The 23,293-nt window shown below is 39.6% G+C and overlaps 1 non-coding gene across 1 annotated transcript; it reads left to right on the forward strand.

Moving 5' to 3' along the window:
* Window positions 1-8,674: 8,674 nt before the first annotated feature.
* On the forward strand, window positions 8,675-8,781 carry LOC112788079 (small nucleolar RNA R71). Its single transcript, XR_003195460.1, has one exon. It is a non-coding gene; the product is annotated as a small nucleolar RNA R71 (small nucleolar RNA).
* The last annotated feature ends 14,512 nt before the right edge of the window (window positions 8,782-23,293 follow it).

Below are 23,293 nucleotides of genomic sequence, written 5' to 3' on the forward strand. Positions count from 1 at the left end.
GGACATGGTGGCCAACAATCAATATTTCTTTGCTCATCAAAGAAACCGCCAACCATCACAAAGGAGAGGAGTAATGGAGTTAGAAGGAGTGGACTCAATCTTGGCTCAAAACAAGATGATGCAGCAGCAAATTCAACAACAATTTGAGCAAATGGCCAAGAGGATTGATAGCCTCCAAGTTGCAGCAGTTAACACAAGCCAACCATCATCCACATGGGGGCAAAATGAAGAAACTCAAGTGGAGCAGCAGCAAGAACAAGTCCAGTACATGCACAACCAAAATTCTGGACAGAATGAAGTGTATGGTGACACATACAATCCATCCTGGAAGAACCACCCAAACCTCAGATGGGGAGATAATCACAACCAGAACCAACAACCATGGCAGAGGAACTCAAACCAAAACACTTCAAGAAACAACCAAAACCACAACCAGCAGCAAACTAACCAAAACCCTTACAGAAAACCTCAAAACAACTACTCCAACCCCAACCATTACAAATCCAATAACCAACCCACCAACCAAAATGCCCACCATCCACCACCCACATCTCACAACTCACCACAAGCATCACCTGAATCTCAAAGACTCACTAACTTGGAAACTTTGATAGACAAAATGTGGAAACACCAGGAAATGACAACCAAGAACCATGAAGCCTCCATGAAGAGCCTAGAGAGGCAGATTGGGCAAATCTCCAAGCAGATTTCTGTTGAGAGACCTTCAAGCTCACTGCCGAGTAACACAATCCCAAATCCTAAGGAAGAATGCAAGGCGATACAATTAAGGAGTGGGAGAACATTGATGAGCAACAATGACACTACAAAGAAGCAAGCAGAGAGCAGCAAAAGACCAATAGAAGATGAAAAACAAATAAAGGCAGATGAAGCCCAGGATCAAGTTGTGATGCCAAACAAGAGCACTGAGAAACTCAAAGAGAAGAACAACCAACCACACAATTCAAAAGAAGTGATTCAGGGCCAGCAGCAAGTAGGAAAGAGCATCACACCTCCACTACCATATCCCCAGAGATTCAGCAAAGAGACTAAGGACCAACATTTTCATAAGTTCCTTGAGACTTTCAAAAAGCTGGAGATCAATATTCCCTTGGCTGAAGCACTTGAGCAAATGCCTCTGTATGCCAAGTTTTTGAAGGAGCTTATCAACAAGAAAAGAAGTTGGCTTGAGAAGGAAACCGTGTTACTTACCGAAGAATGCAGTGCTGTGATTCAAAGGGGCATTCCACCAAAACTCAAGGATCTAGGAAGCTTTGTAGTCTCATGCACCATTGGCAGAATAGTTCTCAACAAAGCTCTCTGTGACCTTGGTGCCAGTATCAACTTAATGCCTCTCTCAATGATGAGAAAGCTCGCCATAGAAGAACTTAAACCCACCAGGATGTCGTTGGTCATGGCTGACAGATCAATCAAAACACCCAATGGAATTGTGGAGAATCTGTTGGTGAAGGTTGGGAAGTTTATTTTTCTAGCAGATTTTGTGATTTTGGATACTGAAGAGGAAGGAAACAATTCAATCATTTTGGGAAGGCCATTTCTAGCCACAGCAAGAGCCATCATTGATGTAGAAAAAGGAGAAATGATCTTCAGGGTCCACAATAAACAAATGGCATAAATGTTTTCAAGTCAATGCAACACATTCCTGAGCAAGAGGGTTACATGAGAGTGGATATGATAGAGAGTTTGGTGGAAGAAATGCTGGAAGAAAATTCTCAAGAGCAAGAAGGAAATCAAGGGACAACAGAGGAACAAGTAGCTGAGACTTCTATTGAGTAAGATGAAAAATAAGACAAGAAGGAGGAAGTACGAAAACAAGAACTGAAGCCATTACCCACCCATCTCAAATATGCATTTCTTGGCACATCAGAAAGCTTCCCAGTGATCATTAATTCATCCCTGACAAAAAAGGAAGAAGGAGAACTTCTTGATGTACTCAAAGCTCACAAAGATGCTTTGGGATGGACCATTGATGATCTGAAAGGCATCAGCCCTGCAGTGTGTATGCATAAGATCCTTTTGGAGGATAATTCCAAACCAGTGGTTCAACCTCAAAGAAGGCTAAATCCCACAATAAAGGAAGTTGTCCAGAAGGAAGTAATGAAGTTGTGGAATGCAGGGATAATTTTCCCAATATCTGACAGCTCATGGGTGAGCCCGGTTCAAGTTGTACCAAAGAAAGGAGGAATGACGGTCATCACTAATGAGAAGAATGAATTGATCCCTACTAGAACAGTGACTGGGTGGAGAATGTGCATAGACTATAGAAGATTGAATGATGTCACAAGGAAAGATCATTTCCCTCTCCCATTTATTGATCAGATGCTGGAAAGATTGGCCGGCCATGCCTATTATTGCTTTTTGGACGGGTATTCTGGGTACAATCAAATCGTGGTAGATCCCAAGGACCAAGAGAAGACCGCCTTCACATGTCCATTCGGAGTTTTTGCATACAGGAGGATGCCATTTGGGTTATGCAACGCCCCAGCCACATTTCAGAGGTGTATGCTTTCCATTTTCTCTGATATGGTTGAAAAATTTTTAGAGGTCTTCATGGACGACTTTTCTGTTTTTGGTGATAATTTCAACACTTGCCTGAACCATCTAACTCTTGTCTTGAAACGATGCCAAGAAACTAATTTGGTTTTGAACTGGGAGAAATGCCATTTCATGGTACCCGAGGGAATTGTTCTTGGTCATAAGGTTTCAAGAAAAGGGATAGAGGTTGACAAGGCAAAGGTTGAGATCATAGAAAAACTCCCTCCACCAGCTAATGTGAAATCTGTTAGAAGTTTCTTGGGGCATGCAGGATTTTATAGAAGGTTTATCAAGGATTTTTCAAAAATAGCCAAGCCTTTGAGTAATCTATTAATGCTAGATAATCCTTTTGTGTTTGATGAAAACTGCCGGCATGCCTTTGAAACTTTAAAAAATAGACTCACAACAGCACCAATCATCACACCCCCAGATTGGGAACTGCCTTTTGAACTCATGTGTGATGCAAGTGACCTTGCAATTGGTGCTGTACTTGGACAAAAGAAGGAAAACCTGCATCATGTCATATATTATGCAAGTAAAGTGCTGAATGAGGCCCAAAAAAATTACACCACAACAGAAAAGAAATTGTTAGCTGTAGTTTATGCATTTGATAAGTTTAGATCATACTTGATAGGATCCAAAATTGTGGTTTATACTGACCATGCTGCCCTTAAGTATTTGATGTCAAAGCAGGATGCTAAACCAAGACTTATCAGGTGGATATTACTCCTACAAGAGTTTGATATTGAGGTAAGGGACAGGAAGGGCACTGAGAACCGGGTTGCTGATCATTTGTCAAGGCTACCACAAGAAACAATTCAAAAAGCCTCCTAGCCCGTGAATGAAAGCTTCCCAGATGAGCACCTTTTGCAGATCCAGCAAGCACCTTGGTTTGCTGACATAGCAAACTACAAAGTGGGAAGGAAGATACCTCAAGAGTTCTCTAAGCAACAAGTGAAGAAGTTAATCAATGAGGGAAGGAAATTTTTATGGGATGAACCCTTCCTGTTCAAGAGATGTTCTGATGGAGTAATTAGAAGGTGTGTTCCTGAGAGTGAAATGAGGAATATCTTGTGGCATTGCCATGGTTCAGCTTATGGTGGACACTTTGGCCCAGAAAGAACAGCTGCAAAGATACTGCAGAGTGGCTTCTATTGGCCAACTATCTTCAAGGATGCCAGAGAGTATGCTCACCAATGTAATGAATGCCAGAGAGCAGGAGGACTGACAAGAAGGAATGAGATGCCTCAAAACTTCATCTTGGAATTGGAATTATTTGATCTATGGGGAATTGATTTCATGGGACCCTTTCCTCCTTCCTATTCTTTCAGATATATCTTAGTAGCGGTGGAGTATGTCTCAAAGTGGGTGGAAGCCATAGCCACAACCACCTGTGATGCACAGATTGTCCGTCAATTCCTTAAAAAGCACATTCTCACCTTCTGCACAAAGGGTTACTAGCTCCAAGCAATCTGATAAATCATTTAATCATTGTCTGTTTCTAGTTTTAGTTTTATTACCTTTAGCAAAGACTTAGGTTTTCACATATGGTTATTTTAATGCATAAGAAACATGGCAAGGGACTAAGTTTGGTGTTCACACACCAAAGTAAGTTCAAAAGCCTACAAGAAAGTCTTGCACACTAACCAGTCACCTAAGGGCTTGAGAAACAAGCAACTTCCATTAACACTGCAGGAATTCAATCACTCTCTTGGGAGGACTACACACCATTAGCTGAGAGAAAGAAGAAGAAGCCACCAAGAGGTTGTATTGTCACTTAACTCCATCAGCATTGAATTGCTCTAAATTGGAAGTGTGAATATGCCCATCTTAACAGTAACTGTTAGTTTAGTAGTCTTTGCATCATTTCTGTTTCAATTTAAAATAAGTAAGCTAGCCTAAGTTTATGCTTGTATGTTTACTTTCACTTAACAAAAACCATGCTTTGTCCCCTGCATCTTTAATTCAATAAAAGAAATGATTGAATGTGGAGTAAGATAGTTCTCTGTTAGATAGAAGTACAATAAAAGTAAGTGGTGGTATATATGTGTGATTGTATGATAGCTCACTTTTAGTAAATAAGAGAACTAGGATGTCTCCTTCTAAGTAGAAAGTGACCTATTGTCTATGAATCTCAATCAAATAAAATTCCTTGGTTAAAAAGAAAAACAAACAGAGAAAAGAAAAGGCAAGAATAAAAGAAAAAAAAAGAAGTAAAGCTAGACACCAATAGCTTGAACCTTAGAATATATGCCTGTGGTGTCTTTGTACTAGGATCTGCTTGGATTATTAAGTTCTTTGGAGTGCATCAACACTCGGTGACTTGGGTTAACTAACCCGGGATCATCAGCTGAAAGTCCACTATCAAGAGCAACCTAACTACAAGGCATTTAGTAACCCAAAGAGGTGCTGGGCATCAATGTTTTAAGAAGGAATGTGAGCCAAGTGTCTATAGTGAATAATGTGTCAAGTATAAAGAAAGAAAAGAACTTGTTGCACATGACACTGAACTAAAGCTTATAGAGAAAAATAATAGTCAAGGACAAAGGAATAATGAGAGGTCATAGCAGTGTGTTGCTTGATGCTTGAAGGAGACTTTCTAGGCCTAAAAGTCAATAAGAAGTGAGTGTTTACATATCCACATAAAACCCCATGAACTACCAATAATACTCTGCTAGCATGAACATCCTCTTCCATTTTCATTCTTTCTTCTCAATAATTCTTTTCTTGCTTGGGGACAAGCAAGCTTTAAGTTTGGTGTTGTGATGACAAGTCATCTTAGCCTAGTTTCACTAGCCTTTTTCTTTTGTTTTCAATTGATTTTATGAACTTTCTTAAGCCATAAGCGAGCCAATTGGGTAGATTTCCATTTTTCCTTTGATTCAATCAACCATGTATGAATTCATGCACTTTCATGAGATTTTATGCTATAATTGTCATATATTATGAAAGAAACACAATCTCATGATTTGGGGCATAGCTTTGATTGTTTTGATTGATTGATGATAGGTGGAAAGAGTTTTGAAGAAGGTTGAAGGAAGAAGGAATGGCTAGTAGCAAGAGAGAACAAAAAGTTTGAGCCAAAGTTTGCCTCAAACTTTAGCTCAAACTTTTAGAAAAGTTGAAAACATGCCAGAGGAAAAAAGCTTGAGCCAAAGTTTGCCTCAAACTTTAGCTCAAACTTTTGGAAGAATTGAAAACACTCCAGAGGAAAAAAAGCTTGAGCAAAAGTTTACCTCAAACTTTAGCTCAAACTTTTGGGAGAAAAGCTTGAGCCAACGTTTGCCTCAAACTTTTTGGCCAACGTTGGCATCACAAAACCAACACCCTGGAGGAGGAAAGCTTGCGCCAACGTTTGCCTCAAACTTTTTGGCAAACGTTGGCGCCACACTTGCACACCCTGGAGGAGAAAAGTTTGCGCCAACGTTTGCCTCACGCTTTTTGGCAAACGTTGGCGCCACACATATACACAAGGGGGCCAACGTTTGAGCAAAAGTTTGACCTCAAACTTTAGCACAAACGTTGGTAGCAGCAAGTGAAGCCATCTGGTATAAAAAGTTTGAGTAAAAGTTTGCCTCAAACTTTTACTCAAACTTTTACTCAAACTTTTATGATTTCAACCCGGTTCACAATGGATCTTTCTCCAACTCCAAGAGCAATCAACCAAGGCCTTTATCAACCCAATTCCATCAAGAGCAAAGGCCCAATTCAAAGCTTGAAGACCATTTGAAGAAAGTGTATAAATAGCTTAGGATTTAAGTTTTAGAGGAGCTTCCCTTTTAGTTTTTGGCTGAGTAGTTTTTGGAGAGCTTTTGGATTTTGAACTGTTCTGAGTTTCTGAGTTTGGGGAAGGAGAATTGAATTCTCTTCCTCTTAGTTTTCTTGTTTTCAATTTCAATTACACTTGTCTTGAGTCTTGGGTGTTGAGAATTGGGGAAATTCTGTCTCAATCTCACCTTGAGATCTCTTTCTGTTTCTTTTACTGCATCATTGGAGAATTGAGATTTACATTCAAGCTTTCTTCTGTTTTGATCTTTAATTTCTTGCAATTGAATTCTACATTTGGATCTAGGAAGGCATTGAGATCTAGACTCGATTATCTAGTCTCTTGGGTCCTGAGATCTGGAGTTTGCATTTTAAATTCTCTGTTTAAAGCTTTTCAAGTTCATTTACATTTCCGTTTGAGATCCGGTTCAATTCAAGTCACTTTCTACTTGTCTGATTAATGCAATTTACTTTTCCTTGTTTAATTTCTGCAAATCCACTTCCTAATTCCCTTTATAATTCAAGCCATTTACATTTCTTGCACTTTAAGATTCTGCAATTTACATTTCTTGCAATCTAAGTTTCTGCAATTTACATTACTAGTTCTTTAAGATTCAGCTTATTTACTTTCTTTGATCTTTAATTTTCTGCAATCTACCCTTCTCCCTTTACATTTCAAGCAATTTAGTTTCTGCAATCACAAATCACCCAACCAATACTTGATTCGCTTGACTAAATCAACCACTAAACTAAAATTGCTCAATCCTTCAATCCCTGTGGGATCGACCTCACTCCCGTGAGTTTTATTACTTGATGCGACCCGGTGCACTTGCCGGTTAGAATTGTGTGTTCGGGATTCATTTTTCGTTTTCCGCAAAAACACCATCACTATCTTTGTGGGTTGTGCCTCTTGGATTTGTAGCTTCTTCATCACATACAAGGGCATTAAATTAATTCTTGCTCCCATATCACATAATGCTTTCTCAAAGGTTTTGATCCCAATGGTACATGGAATTTGAAAGCTCCCTGGATCTGGCATCTTCTTTGGTAAGTTATTCTGAATGATGGCACTGCATTCTTTAGTCAGGACCACGTCTCAACTCCCTTTAAATGCTTTTTCTTTGACAACAACTTCTTCATGAACTTGACATAAAGAGGCATTTGTTCCAAAACCTCAGTAAAAGGAATATTGATTTGCAACTTTCTGAAGACTTCTAAGAACTTTGAAAATTACTTGTCCTTGGTCTCCTTTTGAAGTCTCTGAGGATAAGGCATTTTATGCTTGTACTCAGGAGCCTTTGGCAGTGTAGGATAAGTGTCAAGAGAGTTTGGAAATGGGTTGTCTGCACACTTTGGAGGGACGTGCTCTACTTCTTCCTTCTTCTCCTCCAGAGCTTATTTTTCAACTAATTCTCCATTGACCTTGGTCTCAGAGCCAACAACTTTACCACTTCTCAATTGAATAACCTTGCAATCTTCTTTTTCAACTGGCTCCTTATTAACTTGTGCTTTAATACTTGCCACTTGTCCATCTATCAAGGTGATAGCCTTGCATTCCTCTCTTGGATTTGGAATTATGTTACCAAGAAGGCTATTAGTGGTCCTCTGATCAATTTTATTAACTCTTGTGGCTATTTGACCCATCTGAATCTCCAAATTCTTGATTGATGCTCTGGTTTCCTGCACAAAACTCTTCATCATCTCCCAATTAAAATCTTCTTGGGATTTAGAGTTTGCCTGCTGAGGTGGTTGTTGCTGCTTAGAATGAAATTGGCGGTTATTGTAATTGTTCTATTGGAAGCTGCCCTGAGAATTATTATTGAAGTTCTGAGGTCTCTAAGGTTGGTCTCTCCATCCAAAATTTGGGTGATTTCTCCACCCCTGATTGTAGGTCTGAGAATAGGGATCATTATTGGGATTGCTAGGGCCACTCTCCATGTAATTAACCTATTCGAAAGAGGATTGAGCATAATCATAAGTATCATTTTGCATAAAATTACCTGCCATGTCATAAGAGACCTCTTGAGGTGGATTTTGAGTGTTGATAGCTGAGACTTGCATGCCACCCATCTGCTGAGTAAGTAGATTTATTTGTAGAGACATAAACTTGTTCTGAGCAAGAAGAGCATTAACAGCTTCCACTTCCAACACACCTCTCTTCTGAGAAGTCTCAGAGTTCACAGGATTCCTGTTAGATGAGTGTAAATATCGGTTGCTAGCCATCAATTCAATAAGCTCAATAGTCTTGTCTGGTGTCTTCTTCTTGTGCAATGAACCATCTACAGAAGTATCTAAGCTCATCTTGGACATCTCACCTAAGCCTTTATAAAGGATATCTAGTTTGGTCCATTTGGAGAACATGTCCGGAGGGCATTGGCTAGTCAGTAGCTTGTATCTCTCCCAAGCTTCATAAAGAGTTTCACCATCCTTCTACCTGAAAGTTTGAACCTCCAACCTAAGCTTAGTAAGCTTCTTTGGTGGAAAAAATTTAGTAAGAAACTCAGGGACAACCTTGTCCCAAGTGTCCTAACTCTCCTTGGGTTGGGAATCTAGCCATAGCTTTGCTTTATCCCTCAGAGAAAACGGGAAGAGCATGAGTTTGTACACCTCAGGGTTCACTCCATTTGTCTTCACAGTATCACAAATCTGCAGAAAATCAGATATAAATTGATTTGGATCTTCATGAGGAAATCCATGATACTAGCAGTTTTGTTGCACCAGGATGACCAATTGTGGCAGTTATAGGAGGCACCACAATGATCTTTCCATAAAGATCTGCAGTAGGGGCAGAATAAGAGCCAAGCACTCTCCTTTGTTGCTCATCCCCATTCGGATTTGCCACATTGGCATTAACAGCATTATTAGGATCCATAGTAGACTCTGCAGCCTTGTAAAGTCTTGCTTATTGTAAACGTCACCTACAAGTCCTTTCAAAGTCTAACAGAGGTTCCTTGTCCCTGTTTCTACTCATAAACAGACAACAGACAAAAACAGATGAGATTCTCTACGTCAGGGTGCAGAGAACTCCCAATGAGGTAACTTGTGTAAAGAAATAAAATAAAAAAACTAAATAAATAAATAAAAATTTGAAAATAATAACTGAAATTAAATAAGAAAATTTTGAAAATTAATAGGAAAAATAAATAGGAAAATTAAAATAAATTTAACTAGGTAACACCAAACTTAATTTTAAAAATTAAGGAAAAATATTAGTGCTATTTATTTACTAATTTTTTTTTTGAAAATAATAAAACAAAATTTAAATAAAATTAAAATTAAAATGCCTAATCTAAGCAATCAAACAACTAGTAGTTGTTAATCACAGTCAATCCCCAGCAACGGCGCCAAAAACTTGGTGCGGAATTTCTAACCACAAACTAACCGGCAAGTGTACCGGGTCGTACCAAGTAATACCTCAGGTGAGTGAGGGTCGATTCCACAAGGATTGATAGATCAAGCAACAATGATTGATTGATTGGCTTAGTTAGACAAACAGAAAAGAGTGTTTGAATGTTCAAAAAGCATTAAACAATAGTTCAGAAATTAAAATAGTAAAGTAGATAAGTTGGGAATAAAATATGGAGAAAGCAGTAAGGGTTCAGAGTTATCTATTTTTTCGGATTAACTTTTCTTACTAACTATTTTAATCATGTAGGATTTAATTTATGGAAAACTATATGTGACTAGACCCTAATTCCTTAGACCTTTCTAGTCTCCTCTAATTCTCATCAACTGCCAATTCCTTGGTCAATTAATTCCAATTAGAGGGTGAAGTTTAATTCCAGTTATTATGCCACAAAACCTCTAATTACCCAAAAATAAAAAGATTATATATCACGTATCCCGTTAAGTCCAGATAATTAGAAGTTTAGGAGAAGTTGTTTTCAAGCTGTTGTTCAAGTAAAGAGCTTTTCCAAGTTATATAAGAACTCAAGTAGAAAGAGGGTCATACTTCCGTTCCACCCAAATTCATAAGATACAGAACGAAAACAATTCTTAAATTGTAAATCCATAAATGAATCAAAATAGGAAAAGTAATAAAATCAATCCATACAAATAGACAGAGCTCCTAACATTAACAATGGAGGATTAGTTGCTCATGGTTCAGAGTGAAAACTAGGATTCTGATAAAATGTATTTTGGTAGTCTGGAATGGAATATTTAGGGAAGAAAAGTTTCTTCCTTTTATTCTAATCCTAATAAATTTAAAATCTAATTTCTAAAATTAAAATAATATCTTTTCCTAAAAATCATATTTGAATTTAAATCAGAATTAATTAAATAATCCACAAGTCTTCAGTTGATGGATGGGGACCACTTGTTTCATCCATTCTGTAGATTCTAATATATATTTTCTAGGCTGGAAACTGGGTCAAAACAGCCCAGAAATCGGCCCTAGCATTTTTCTCCGTTTTCTGCACGTGGCGCATGTCATGCGTACGCGTCAGTCACGCGTACGCGTCAATGGTCTTCTTTGCGTGTCACACGTACGTGTCAGGTACGCGCACGCATCGCCATGAAAATCTTCAAATCACGCGTACGCGTCAGTCACGCGCACGCGTCGCTCCTCGCTGTCATCTCCTTTAATTCTTGTGCTACAGAAACTCCGTCAAATCCAGCCGAATGCTACCTAAAATAAATAAAATTGCACAAGACTCAAAGTAGCATCCATAGTGGCTAAAATATAGTTAATTCTATATTTACTCAATAATTTAAATGGAAATTAACTAGGAAAAGATAGGAAAGATGCTCATGCATCACCAACCTCTCATGGGTGCTGGAGTTTTACTTCAACTACCACTCACCTTCCCTCACATCAGTTTTTGTACGCCGGAAGCAAGTCCCCATCTCGGAAGAAGCTATTCAAGGAGTACCTAAGACCGCACCATTGACGGATGGGATAGACGCTTACCAAGAAGTCTTGAAGCAGCATTGTGAATATGGTTTCGATTGGGATGCCATTCTACGGGTCATTGCCGAACTGGAAGCATTTTGGATCCGAGGAAGAATGAGACTCCGGCCCAAGGGCATTGACGTGCGTTATCTCACTGTGGAGGCTCAGGCATGAACCCAAATTTTATCTCATTATGTGCTTCCAACCACCCACGGGTCATCTATCACCGCGGAACTAGCCTTGTTGGTTTGGTGCATACTTACAAAGAAACCGGTCAATGTCCCTCTTCTCATCCAACAAGCCATGGGGCGTGTCCATGCTAGGGGAAAGCTACCCTTCCCCGCTTTGGTGACCGAGTTAGTTGCTGTTGCTAGTGTCCCTTTTGAGACTAAGGATCGGAAGGCACTAATTCTGATGGATGGCGACGTCGTCCTAGCCGGAAGATATCTCAAGCCCCTGGCAGACACCAAAAACCTTGACGTAGCTTTTCCCGTGGGCATGCCTACCACTTCATCCGCACCACCTAGATCATTGGTGCACGAAATTACAATCACAGTTTTGCAATTCTGCACAACTAACCAGCAAGTGCAATGGGTCGTCCAAGTAATACCTTACGTGAGTAAGGGTCGATCCCACGGAGATTGCCGTCTTGAAGCAAGCTATTGTTATCTTGTAATTCTTAGTAAGGATATCAGTAATGATTCTTAGTTTTAATTGTAAAAAGTAAAAGAACATGAAATAAATATTTGTTATGCAGTAATGGAGAAAATGTTGAGGTTTTGGAGATGCTCTGTCTTCTGAATCTCTACTTTCCTACTGTCTTCTTCTTCACACACGCAAGGCTCCTTCCATGGCAAGCTGTATGTTGGTGGATAACCGTTGTCAATGGCTACCATCCATCCTCTCAATGAAAATGGTCCAAATGCGCTGTCACCACACGGCTAATCATCTGTCGGTTCTCACTCATGTTGGAATAGGATCTATTGATCCTTTTGTGTCTGTCACTACACCCAACACTCATGAGTTTGAAGCTCATCATAGTCAAGAGATATGCACTTTCCGGAAATACCACAGACAAGGTTTAGACTTTCCGGATCTCAGGAATGGCCGCCAATAATTCTAGCCTATACCACGAAGGTTCTAATCTTATATTAGAAACCCAAGAGATATGCACTCAAGCTATTGCAGATAGAATGGAGGTGGTTGTCAGGCACGTGTTCATAGGTGAGAATAATGATCAGTGTCACGGATCATCACATTCATCAAGTTGAAGTGCGAGTGAATATCTTAGAATAGAAACAAGCGTGATAGAATGGAAAACAGTAGCAATTGTATTAATTCATCGAAACACAGCAGAGCTCCTCACCCCCAACCATGGAGTTTAGAGACTTATGCCATAGAGAATACAATATGAAACGTATAAAGTGTCATGAGGTGTGTAAATACAATAGCAAAAGGTCCTATTTATAGAAAACTAGTAGCCTAGGGTTTACAGAAATGAGTAAATGATGCAGAATCCACTTTCGGGCCCACTTGGTGTGTGCTTGGGCTGAGCATTGAAGCTTTCACATGTAGAGACTTTTCTTGGAGTTAAACGCCAGCTTTTGTGCCAGTTTGGGCGTTTAGCTCCAGCTTTTATGCCAGTTCTGGCGTTTTGACGCCAGAATTTTTATGCTGACTTGGAACGCCGGTTTGGGCCATCAAATCTCAGACAAAGTATGGACTATTATATGTTTCTAGAAAGCCCATGATGTCTACTTTCCAACGCAATTAAGAGCGCGCCAATTGAGCTTCTGTAGCTCCAGAAAATCCACTTCGAGTGCAGGGAGGTCAGAATCCAACAGCATCGGCAGTCCTTTTTCAACCTCTGAATCAGATTATTGCTCAGGTCCCTCAATTTCAGCCAGAAAATACTTGAAATCACGGAAAAACACACAAACTCATAGTGAAGTCCAGAAATGTAATTTTTGAATAAAAACTAATAAAAACATAATAAAAACTAACTAAAATATACTAAAAACATACTAAAAACAATGCCAAAAAGCGTATAAATTATCTGCTCATCACAACACCAAACTTAAATTGTTGCTTGTCCCCAAGCAACTGAAAATCAAATAGGATAAAAAGAAGAGAATATACTATAAATTTCAAATTATCAATGAAACTTAGCTCCAATTAGATGAGCGTGACTAGTAGCTTTTTGCCTCTGAACAGTTTTGGCATCTCACTTTATCCCTTGAAGTTTAGAACGATTGGCATCTATAGAAACTCAGAATTTAGATAGTGTTATTGATTCTCCTAGTTCAGTATTGTTGATTCTTGAACACAGTTACTTTATGAGTCTTGGCCGTGACCCTAAGCATTTTGTTTTCCAGTATTACCACCGGATACATAAATGCCACAAACACATAACTGGGTGGACCTTTTCAGATTGTGACTCAGCTTTGCTAGAGTCCCCACTTAGAGGTGTCCAGAGCTCTTAAGCACACTCTTTTTGCTTTGGACCACGACTTTAACCGCTCAGTCTCAAGTTTTTACTTGACACCTTCACGCCACAAGATCATGGTTAGGGATAGCTTGGTTTAGCTGCTTAGGCTAGGATTTTATTCCTGTGGGCCCTCCTATCCACTGATGCTCAAAGCCTTGGATCCTGTTTATTACCCTTGCCTTTTGGTTTAACGGGCTAATGGCTTTTTCTGCTAGCTTTTTCTATACACAACTAGAAAATGGATTAATACAGACAGATTTACAGACAGATTTAGTCTTTATTACAGACGGATTTTTGGTTACCGACGAAATTACTGACGGATTTTATCCCTCTGTAAAAGCCCTGTCGAAAATTATTTACCGATAGATTTTCCCTCTGTAAATTCTCTATCGATTTCCTGAGGTCGACGAACTTTCTGACAGATTTTTCGTCTGTAATTACAGACAAATTTTCCGACGGATTTTCTGATTTTCAGACGAATTTTCCGTCTGTAATTACAGACGGATTTTTCGACAGATTTTTTATCTGTAATTACAGATGAATTTTCTGACAAATTTTCCATCTGTAATTTGAAGCTTGGAAAATCATCTCACACTTTGATTACAGACAGAAAATCCATCTGTAAATCCATCGGTAAAGTAAAATAATTTTTTTTTATTTTTCCAATTACAAAAAAAACTTGTTTTCATACAAAATAAATATAAATTTAATACAAATTTTTATCTAATTTGTATTTGAATATTTATAATATTTCAAAAAATGAACAAATTCATTGTATTATTAAACTAAAAGAAAAGTACTATAAACAAACAAGTCAATATAATTCAAAATATAAATGACGAACGAGATTTTTTCCAGTAAAGAATATCATAAAAACAGTCGCGTTGTAGATATAGTTTCTAAACCAACAAAAATCCCTTTCGTGCAAACGTTCTGGTTGTCACAAGTAACAAACCCCTTTGAAATTGATAACCGAGTATTCAAACCTCAGGTCATCTTCTCAAGGAACTGCAGGGAAGTATGTTCTTATTATTGGTTATGAAGATTGTAGAATTGGGGTTTCAAGAAGGAGGAACAAGTAATTTAATGACGAGTAAATTAAATGGCAATTAAAAATAAATAAATAACTGTAAAATAAACTTTTGGCAAGGTATGAGAAATTGGAGGTCATATCCTAGCTATCCTTACCGATGATGATGATGGTTGAATCTTAATTCCACTTTGTTAACCTTTACTAAGATAAAGGAAGGTCAAGGGATTAATTGGTTTGATCTTCGAATCCTATTTATTTCCTAAGAAAAGACTGGGATTACGAAAGTTCAATTCAATTAACAAAGATAACAATTATCAATCACGTTGAGTTTGACAACTCCTGATTTACTGATTTCTTAACCAAGACCAAAAGGAGAAAAATAAATCTACTTGGAATAAAAATGTCTTCAGAGTAAAAGTGACAATAGCATGAATAAGAGTAATTGATATTTTAACTGAAATACCTCAAATAACATTAATAAAAGAGTAATCTGTAACATGAAAGGATTCACAAAGTAGCTTGCAAAAGTAAATAAAAGGAATATTGAACCTGATCAAAAGAGATAATCCTGAAAGTTAATGAAAAAAAATCCTAAATCTGAATCCTAATCCTAAAGAGAGAGAGAATCTCTCTCTAAACTAAATCTAATTCATGGAAAGTAAAAATTGGAGAGCTCCCTTAGAATGGATGCATTCCCTCACTTCATAACCTCTTGTCTATGCCTTCTGGACTTGGATTTGGGCCAAAAAGGGCTTCAGAAATCGCTGGGAGCGTTTTCTGCAATTTCTGGTGCATGGCCTCTGTCACGCGTCCGCGTGGGTCATGCGGTCGCGTCATTCGGAGCTTTTCTTGCCACGCGGTCACGTCAGTCATGCGGTCGCGTCGCTACTTCTTCGCGCTTTGCACGCGATTGCGTCGTCCATGCGATAGCGTGGATGTCAGTTTCTTCAAGGACTCCGTTTTGTGCTTTCTTTCCATTTTTGTAAGTTTCCTTTCCATCCTTTGAATCAGTCCTGCCTTAGAAGATCTGAAACTACTCAACACACTGATCATGGCATCGAATGGAATTAAAGGTGATTAAAATAATTAATTTAAAAGCATAGGAAACATGTTTTTCATATACATCACATAATAAGGAAGGAGAAGTAAAACCATGCAATTAATATGAATAAGTGGGTGAAGGATTGAATAAATCTCTCAAATTAGGCACAAAATACATCATAAAATATAGGTTTATCAACCTCCCCACACTTAAATAATAGCATCTCCTCATGCTAAATCCAAGGTAATAAGTAAGGTTAAAGTGATGGGATGTCATGCAATGCAATCTAATCTAAATGCAACTACCTAAATGCATCATGCAATTCTAATTTATTCACTCATATATAAAGCTTACAGGTAGTTAAATTAATTCACATCCTCAAGGAGTCATATATATATATAGCCAAGCCTTAGATATTCAATAAGCACTTTTACAATTGAGATGGGAGAAAAAAATCATTTTATGAACTTGCAAGACAATTAGATAATTCAAACAGAGATAAATGTTAATGAGCTATTGAACCCTCATTGGATTTGTGTTTACTCTCTAGTCACTCAGTGTTTATTGGGTTAATCACTCTATTCCTCTTTTTATTCTTCCTTTCTATAACTTTGTTCTTCATCTAACCAATCAATAATTATAGAATACAGTCATACCAAAAATCATGAGGTCTTTAATTAAGGTTGTAATGGGGCCAAGGTAAAGGTAAGGATATATGTATAAAGCTAAGTGAGCTAATAAATGAATCCTTAATTAGACAAAGATCTCACCTAACATACATACTTAGTAAAACAAAACTTCTTTGCCTATTTTCCCATTTTTTCCCACTTTTGGATGTTACATGCTCATGTTTCAACTTTTATTCTTATTCCATGTGCATTGCTTTTATTTTTGCATTTGGAGAATTCTTTTGTATCCCCTTTATTAAATATTGAAAAATAAATTTTTTTAATGCACATGGTAATTTAATCACTTTGATTTCTCATGAGCATGCTTCCCAAAATTTCTTATTTTAAGTTATTTTTATTCTTTTCAATTTTTCTACCTCTTGTTTTTATCATCCATGTTCCCAATAGGTTTCCCACATTTTAAACTATTCATAATTTTCTATCTTAAGCTAACCAAGGATTCAACTTGGGATTTTATTTTGTTTTTCTGCTTAAGGCTAGTAATGTGGCTAATAGAATAAAAAGGGCATTTAAAGGCTCAAGGGGGTTAACAAAGGGTGATGTAAAAGGTAGGCTATTTTGGGATAAGTGAGCTAAAATTAAATGATGGCCTCAATCATTCTTTTGGTATGTATCTATATTCTATATTCTATATTCTATAATTGGACATATAGATTAAAACAAAGTAAAGAACATCAGAATATAAAAGAAGGGTGGAACACACAGGAATAAAAATTATGGTTTAAATGTAACCATACAATTAAGCTCAAAAACTCACAGGCTATGTGTTCTCTAGCTCAAAAATCATTTATCACTTATGTATGTCATGCAGGTTTAGTTAAAAATTCTCATTATTCTCAATGTAAAACTTATATTGAATGGCTTTAAAGTTCTAGTACTTCTCCTTGATGAAGTGTTGTTACCTAACATGTAATGCTATATATACAAGGTATGGGTTATTTTTATTCTGTTAAAGTCTCTAGTTTACTTCCTTTTTCTTTTCAATTTTAACTAAGCTATCTTATGCTAAAAAGGGTAAACTATACTAATCAATCCACAATTTCTATAACTAATAAGTTAGAATTGCAACTAAGTGGCTAAAATATGAACTAAAAATGCAAAATGCAGAAATAGAGTAAAAATACATAAACAGTAGCAATGTATAAAGACTCAGAAAATAAAAATAAAAATAAAGAGAAAAATACAGAAAAATATCCAAAATAAAAGAAAAAGAGTCTGTAGTGGTTCACCAAAATAATACGCCAGAGATGGCGACCTCCCCACACTTAAAATGAAGCATCATCCTTGATGCTTACTCAAGTAGGGTGTGAAGGGTGTCATCACTGGAAGGGATGGTAGCTGGTGTCTCTGTGGTGGCTGGCTGGGGGTCTGGCTACTGTAGAGGAAGGGCTGTCTGAATGGGGATCTCAGGGTCTGCAGCCTGGATCTGATGTGGGACCTCTGCCTGTGGTGCCGCCTGCTCTATATCTGCCTGGGGATGGGTCTCTCCTCGGGCGCATCCGCCTCCCCCTCAGATGCCTCGGATGGTGTGTCAGGCTCGGAGGGGATGTCGCCGGATCGTATCATCAGCTTCAGGTGCTCAAGCGACGCTTCATCTGGTCAAGTCATCGAAACAAGCGGTGCACTAGATGATAGACAGGCTCTGTGGCAGGTGGAGGTGCAGTGGTGGTGGCAGGGGTGGATGGTGCAGCAGTGGAGGAAGAGGGACCGACAGATGGTGTAGATGTATAGCAGCAGTGGCAGTCAGGAATGGAGGTCTGTAGCCCAAGGCCAGGAAGTTCCTGCTATGCGAAATATTGCACTCTGCAGCAGGTGGCCTCTCATCAGCATCCTCCCATGGCACGTCAGCTCGACGGCCCAGCTGTGTAACTAGATAGGGAAAGGGAAGAGTGCCGCGGACGTGGACCCTGGCCAGGTAGTGCCAGATAAAGCGTGGCAGGTATAGGTCCTTACCCTCCATCACACACTATAGGAGGGTGATCATAGCGGCTGGTATCTCAGTCTCGTGAGTACTCGGCATAATGTAGTTGCTGAATATCTGATGCCATAGCCGAGCCTCATCGTTCAGGTAAATCCGCTTGATCCCTTTGCGCATGGTGGTGTTCTGACCCATGATCCAAGGAACTGACAGGTCAAGGGCAATCCGGGCGTTGACTGCATCCCAGTCAAATCGCATATAGCGCATATCCTCCTCAGCTTTTTGATAGCCATCTATCTGATCAGTCTTAGGCAGAAGCTTCAGAACCTCCTCTATTGCCTCCTCAGTAACCAGAATTTGCTTCCCTCTGAGGTTCACTCCATCTAGGGAAGTTTTGAAGTAGTTGCAGTAGAATTCCCTAACCCAAGATGCATTAACCTCAGTCAGAGGTCTCTCCAGAAAGAACCAGCCTCTTTGTTTTATCTGATCAGAGGTATATAGCTGGAGTTCTTCTGGGATCTTCAAATTCTGCTCCAGGTATAGGTTCCCGGAGTTTGCAAACACCGGATACTTCAGCTCACAGTATCGGTTCGCAAACTGTAGTGGGTCAGTGGTGGGAAATAGCTGGTCGGCCTTCTCCTGCGGGGTAAAGGCTTTCTCCCGCAAGGAGGCATCATGCATGAGGTCGATGATAGACACGGAGGCTTCGCCTCGTTTCCTTTTGTCGGAAGTGGCCTTGCCTTTTCCCCTTCTCTGGGAATCTGACATCTTGAAAAACAGAAAACCAGGATATAATAAAAATAGGAAGGCAAATAGGCAAATAATCAAAGAAAACACAAAGTGGCAAAGGAGCAATAGGATAATGAATATGAGTTAGGTAATATGTGCATTTAGGATTGTATAGGAGTGAAAAGTCTGAAAAGAAGAAATCACAATCCAAAATGTAATTGAATGCAAGTTAAATAGAAAAATTAACATCATGCCTTGGTTATAATGTTAAAAGAAAGTGAAAAAAAAGCAAAAAAAAGAAGTTTTGAAAAGGTTAGGTTGGTTAGAGTTAAAATTAGTGGGTTAGTGAAAAATGGGTTAAAGTAAGAGGCATAATGAAAATAGTCCAAGTAACAAGTAATCACAGGTAGAAGATATAGGTAACTCATATTCAAACAAGTAAAACAGTTTGATGATGATTCAAATAGAGATAAAGAAAGCAAAAATAGGAATCAAACATCAAAATTGCGATTTATGAACCAGGAGATCAAAGAAAATAAGAATGCGTGCCTAAGCATTCATGAATTGGTTTGGTGAAATTATGGAAAGCACAGGTGAAAATGCCAAAACCAAGACATGAACAGAGATATTTTACAGAAATTTGGGCAGCATTCCGGCTAAAATAGGACTTTCCCAGAAAATAAACAGCAATCAAGCAGTTCATATGAATCCAAATTAAGGCTTGCAATTACATATACGGAATAAAAACATGAAAGTTCAATGTAAATAGCAGCAAATGCAGGAAAGTACAACATATGAACATGAACACAGCAACAGCAGAATTGCAGATTTGATAAAATAGAAACAAGAACAGTGCAAATAAACAGACCTAAATCCACTAACCACATCCTAGGCTACCTAACAACCTAAAATCCACTACAACATGCATATCTAACTATCCTAACATGAACATAAATGAAAAAATAAGAATAAACTACGAATGGATAGAAGGGTGACGTATTGCGGAACCTGGAAGGCGAAAGAAGGAGGTTGGGGTACAGAGGTGGCTGGGGGTGGTGGTGGTGACGTCCAGCGCGGCGGTTGGCGGCGGTGGGCACGGCGGTTGTTACTGTTAGGGGGTATGGGATTTGGGAAGGGTAATGGGAGAAATAGGGGAGAGGGTTGGGGGTTGCGGGTGGTGGTGGGAGGCTGCACGGTTGGGACGGTTGGCGGCGGTGGGTGGTGGCGCGGAGGGGAGCAGTGGCGGGGGAGGAGGTGGAAAGAAGAAGGAGGAAGAAAGAAGGGGGAAGGAGGGAGGGGGTGGGTGGCGGTGGCATCTGGGTGGTCGACGGCGTTTGGGTGGTGGCGCAGTGGTGGCTGGGTGGTGGTGGTTGAGGGTTGGGGGAGAAGAGAGGGAGAAAAAGAGTTGGGGGAGGGGGGGAGTATCGCGACTGATGGGGTTTCGCGTGGCTGGGGGGATTATATTTTTGAATCCACGCGGCCGCGTGGAGCACGCGGTCACGTGGCTGGAGCGAAAAGGTGGTTGACGCGATCGCACGGAGGGCGAAAAGAGTAAATGACGCGATCGCATGGGGCAGGCGATCGCGTCGCTGGAATTTGTGCTAAATGCACGAATCCAGCGTCGTTTCAGCGCAACTCTCTCTCTCCTTGGGGGTGTTCGTGCAATCCAGGCAACGCGGTCGGGTCGCTCACGTGGTCGCGTGGGATTGATTGTGTGCAAGTGACGCGATTGCATGGGGCATGCGATCGCGTAGGCCATTTTGTGCTAGATGCACAATGGCCGCACGATTCTAGCCCAACTCTCTGGATGTTGGATCCTTACGCCGATTTCCAGGTCACGCGGCCACGTGGATGACGCGGTCGCGTGGGAAGTGTAGTTCGCCATTTGACGCGATCGCATGGGGCATGCAGTCGCGTCGCGCACCCTCTTTTTTTTTATATGCAGAATGCTGAATGCAATATGCAGAATGCAGTGCTTAATGTGAATGCTATGCATGATTCCAGGTTCAATAAAATAAAATAAAACTAAAAAACAAACAAAACTAAATAAAATTAAAATTGCAAAAGAAACGATCATACCACGGTGGGTTGTCTCCCTCCTAGCACTTTTAGTTAAAGTCCTTAAGTTGGACATTTGAAGAGCTTCCTGTTATGGTGGCTTGTGTTTAAATTCATCCAGAAATCTCCACCAGTGCTTGGAACGCCAATAGCCTCCGGGGTCCCAAACTAGGCATGTAAAGCTTCTGAGCAGCTTCAAACAGATTTTCAGGCTCCCAGGGTGGCGAATGTCAGAATAGATTCCAGGATCCCAAGCCTTGTTTTTAAATCCGCCTCCGTCTTGATCTCCATGTTTCCATCTGGGTGGTTTAAAAAGTAAATTCTCACCATGGTAACCAAATGTTTTCCGAGATCCATTCGATTGATTTTGATGCCAATCCGTGCACTTTGAGTTGGAGCGTGGAACCTTATTGAACCTTGTGCACCAGCTCTGAGCACGAGCCATTTCCCTCTTACTCTTAATGCCGCAGAGAGCTCTAAGCTGGCCATCTGTTTCAAGGAGACCATATTCAAGTGAATAAGTAAAGTTAAAAGTTAAGAATTGTACCCACTTGAAGCTTGTATTGGGTGGTAATGGCCTTGGGGAAGGTGTTTCTGGTGGTTCTGTAAGTTCTGCTCCCTGGTAATCTTCTGTGAATTCCTCCACTTCTTTGCAAGGGTCTTCAAACGCATCATCACCCTGGTCAAAGTCTTCTATGTCTTCCTCATCACTTGAGTCATAGATTGGAGGTTGAGAGAAATCTACCTCTGCATCATCCTCGTATTCATTTGGGGAAGATTCGTCGATCTCAGAGAACTCACTTGCAGATGCAATTTCATTACTAAGAGAACTTGACTTGTGACTATCATCATCAAGAGAATTTGCTTCTTGGATTATTCCATCTGATTCTTCATAAATGACTTGCCTTGGGGATTGTGCGCTATCCTCCTTAGCATTAACTATAATGTCCTTGACAGATTTCTCTTCAGTTCTGGATTCCCATGGAGGTTCTGCGTCTCCTATATCTTCAACCAACTCTTCTTCTTGTACAATGACAGCTTCTTCTACTTGTTCTAGTATGAATTCATTCTCTATCTTATCCACTGGAGTTTCTAGTATTTCCTTCATGTTATGCTCGTCATTAGATTGTCCACATGGGGCTGTAGTTGGTCCTTGAATGTTCGCGCGTCTAGAAGCTAATTGAATCACTGCTTGCTCCAGTTGTTGAATGGTTGTTTGAAGTTTATTTACTGTTGCCTTAAGGCGAACCTCTGATTCTCTGGGTGATGGATTTGGATATGAAACATAGGGAAGTGGTGGTGCTTGGGAGTGATTGGATTGGAACTGGGGTGGAAAAGGATCATACAGTGGCGAATGGTGAAAAGAAGCTTGTGAGTGTGGTGGTTCGAGGTTATGTTGAGAGGATGGTCTATAGGCACGGGGTGGGGCTTGTTGGTAGTTACAAGGTTGTCCACCATATCTTTCAGCTGGGTACGCATTGTAGAATGGTCGTTGTCCATGATATCTTGGAGGGTGTTGTTGCCTAAAGGGTTGATTAGATCCTCTTGGCTCCATCCATCCTTGATTGGTCTGACCTTGATACATATTCCTGCTGCAACTTCTATTCCCTTCAACAAAGTTAGAACTAAACTCAAAGCGAGAGGGGTGAGAATTCATGGTAGCAAATAAAAATAAAAAGGAAAAACATAAATAAATAAACAAGAAAAAGAAAATATTTACAATAACCAATAATAAGGCACATGTTAGCAGTTCCCCGGCAACGGCGCCATTTTGACGAACAAGATTTTTGCCAGTAAAGAATATCATAAAAACAGTCGCGTTGTAGATATAGTTTCTAAACCAACAAAAATCCCTTTCGTGCAAACGTTCTGGTTGTCACAAGTAACAAACCCCTTTGAAATTGATAACCGAGTATTCAAACCTCGGGTCGTCTTCTAAAGGAACTGCAGGAAAGTATGTTCTTATTATTGGTTATGAAGATTGTAGAATTGGGGTTTCAAGAAGGAGGAACAAGTAATTTAATGACGAGTAAATTAAATGGCAATTAAAAATAGATAAATAACTGTAAAATAAACTTTTGGCAAGGTATGAGAAATTGGAGGTCCTATTCTAGCTATCCTTAT

Source organism: Arachis hypogaea, chromosome 20, assembly GCF_003086295.3.
Source record: "Arachis hypogaea cultivar Tifrunner chromosome 20, arahy.Tifrunner.gnm2.J5K5, whole genome shotgun sequence".
Lineage (NCBI taxonomy): Eukaryota > Viridiplantae > Streptophyta > Magnoliopsida > Fabales > Fabaceae > Arachis > Arachis hypogaea.